Source organism: Schistocerca nitens, chromosome 1 (genome assembly GCF_023898315.1).
Source record: "Schistocerca nitens isolate TAMUIC-IGC-003100 chromosome 1, iqSchNite1.1, whole genome shotgun sequence".
In the NCBI taxonomy this organism is placed as follows: Eukaryota; Metazoa; Arthropoda; class Insecta; order Orthoptera; family Acrididae; genus Schistocerca; species Schistocerca nitens.
The window spans coordinates 1,016,215,366-1,016,218,127 of record NC_064614.1 but is presented as its reverse complement, the minus strand read 5'-3'; the positions used below and the strand labels follow the sequence as shown (position 1 = coordinate 1,016,218,127).

Below are 2,762 nucleotides of genomic sequence, written 5' to 3'. Positions count from 1 at the left end.
GAGACATTCAAAAAAACAGAAGCTGCACGAAAAACGGTACCTGGAATACACGACACAACTTGAAGAAATCAACGCAACAAAAGATAAGCATGAATCTCATTTACATATGTAGCCACTCAGCCGTCTTCCAGCATCTTGTACAACTCACGACCTACGACAACACTTACGATCTCCATACAAGAACTCTGGTTGCAGTCTATATCTCTCTCTCTCTCGCCTTTACACACATCTATGGACACACAGCTGCAGCATACTGCAGAATTCTTAAACACATTCTTAGTTCAAATATAACAAATTTCTTGGAGACGAATAAGCTTGTCCGCAGTTCTCAGTAATGCTCGAATGTTTGGGATCCCACAGTGTTGGACTAAAGGAAGACATCGAAGCGATTCAGCGGCGGGCTGCTAGATTCGTCACCGATAAGTTCGATCACCGGAGATACATCGTGGACTCATATGGGAATTCCTGGAAAGATGACGATGTCCTTTTCGCGAAACACTAGCGAGAATATTTAGAACCGCATTTGAAGTTGACTCCAGAACGATTCTATTGCCGTAAACGTACATTTTTTGCAACGACCTCGAAGACAAGATGAGAGAAATTAGGGCTCTTGCAGAGTGATACTGACAGTCGTTTTTCCTTTTCTCGACTAGCGAGTGGTGCAGGAAAGGGAACGACTAGTGATGGTACAAGGTACCCTCCACCATGTACCATTTGGTGGATTTCGGAATGTGTGTGTGTAGATATATTGTTTTCACCACGTGTTTGTTAGGGATTAACATACTGGTGTGAAAACACAATAATACTGGGTTGCAAGTTGCTTATTCGCATGCGCAGAACTTCCATCACATCGCACCATTGAGTATCCCCTTCCGAACAAATATCACTCACAGAATTCGTAAAATAGCAAATCCAGATACATATAATAACTATCACACGTAAGTTTGACATCACATGCATACAAGTTACTGAGAAGTATAATATACAGAAGAACAGGGAAAAATTGAGGATCTGTTAGAATATGTTCAGAGTAGTTTTAGAAAAGTAAAAGACACGAAAGATACGGTTTTGACGTTACGCTTGAGAATAGAGGCAAGAAATAAATCGCGCATGGAATCCAATATAATTTCTATCTTTGAATAAAAGTGTAATTTCTGTTCGTCTCAATGCACATTTCTGTTCTACCTTCTGTATCATACTGTAGCAGTTCATCCTACCCGATGTGATCAAAAGTATCCGAACACCCATTAAAACATACGTTTTTTATATTAGGTGCATTGTGCTACCACGTACTGCCAGGTACTCCATATCAGTGACCTCAGTAGTCATTAGAGATCGTGACAGGGCAGAATGGGGCGCTCTGCGGAACTCACGGATTTCAGACGTGGTCAGGCGATTGGGTGTCACTTGTGTCATACGTCTGTACGCTGTACGTTTTTTTTTTCTTGGAGAGGGCTTGCTCCCCTTTTTGTTTTGCGTGGCACTATCACAGCACAAGCCTACATTGATGTTTCAAGCACCTTCTTGCTTTCCACTGTTGAAGAGCAATGGGGGGATGGCGACTGCATCTTTCAACAAAATCGAGCACCTGTTCATAATGCACGGCCTGTGGTGGAGGGGATACAGGCTAATAACATCCCTGTAATGGACTGGACTGTCCCACGTCCTGACCTGATGACTCCTATATAACACCTTTGGGATGTTTTGGAACGCAGACTTCGTGCCAGGCCTCATCGATCTATATCTTGACCTCTTCTCAGTGCAGCACCCCGTGAAGAATGGGCTGCCATTCACCAAGAAACCTTCCAGCACCTGATTAAACGCATGCTTGCGAGAGTCGAAGCTGTCATCAAGACTAAGGGTGGGTCAACACCATACTGAATTAGGGAAGCCATTGGTGAATAGGTCTCACAGATGAAATGATAATTAAATGGACACCCTAGCTGCAAACAGGCGTTGATGTTCTTCATTGGGGACATGTTGAAAATGTGTGCCCCGACCGGGATTCGAACCCGGGATCTCCTGCTTACATGGCAGACGCTCTATCCATCTGAGCCACCGTGGGCACAGAGGATAGTGCGCCTGCAGGGACTTATCCCTTGCACGCTCCCCGTGAGATCCACATTCCCAATATGTCCACACCACTACATTCGTAGTGCGCCTAATAGATGTTTGCCCATCATACTCATTACTCGTGACAGATTAATCTACCAAGTCCCGTACGAGTTCGGGCATAGCGTGTGCGTTCGCACAAGAAGGTCAATGGCCGGGAAGCCATATTTTAACTATATATTATACACTCTCGGAAATTGAAATAAGAACACCGTGAATTCATTGTCCCAGGAAGGGGAAACTTTATTGACACATTCCTGGGGTCAGATACATCACATGATCACACTGACAGAACCACAGGCACATAGACACAGGCAACAGAGCATGCACAATGTCGGCACTAGTACAGTGTATATCCACCTTTCGCAGCAATGCGGGCTGCTATTCTCCCATGGAGACGATCGTAGAGATGCTGGATGTAGTCCTGTGGAACGGCTTGCCATGCCATTTCCACCTGGCGCCTCAGTTGGACCAGCGTTCGTGCTGGACGTGCTGACCGCGTGAGACGACGCTTCATCCAGTCCCAAACATGCTCAATGGGGGACAGATCCGGAGATATTGCTGGCCAGGGTAGTTGACTTACACCTTCTAGAGCACGTTGGGTGGCACGGGATACATGCGGACGTGCATTGTCCTGTTGGAACAGCAAG

At 45.5% G+C, this 2,762-nt stretch overlaps 1 non-coding gene across 1 annotated transcript; it reads right to left on the bottom strand.

The window, feature by feature from the left end:
* Positions 1-1,991: 1,991 nt before the first annotated feature.
* Positions 1,992-2,066, bottom strand: Trnat-ugu (transfer RNA threonine (anticodon UGU)). The gene has a single exon. It is a non-coding gene; the product is annotated as a tRNA-Thr (tRNA).
* Positions 2,067-2,762: the final 696 nt, after the last annotated feature.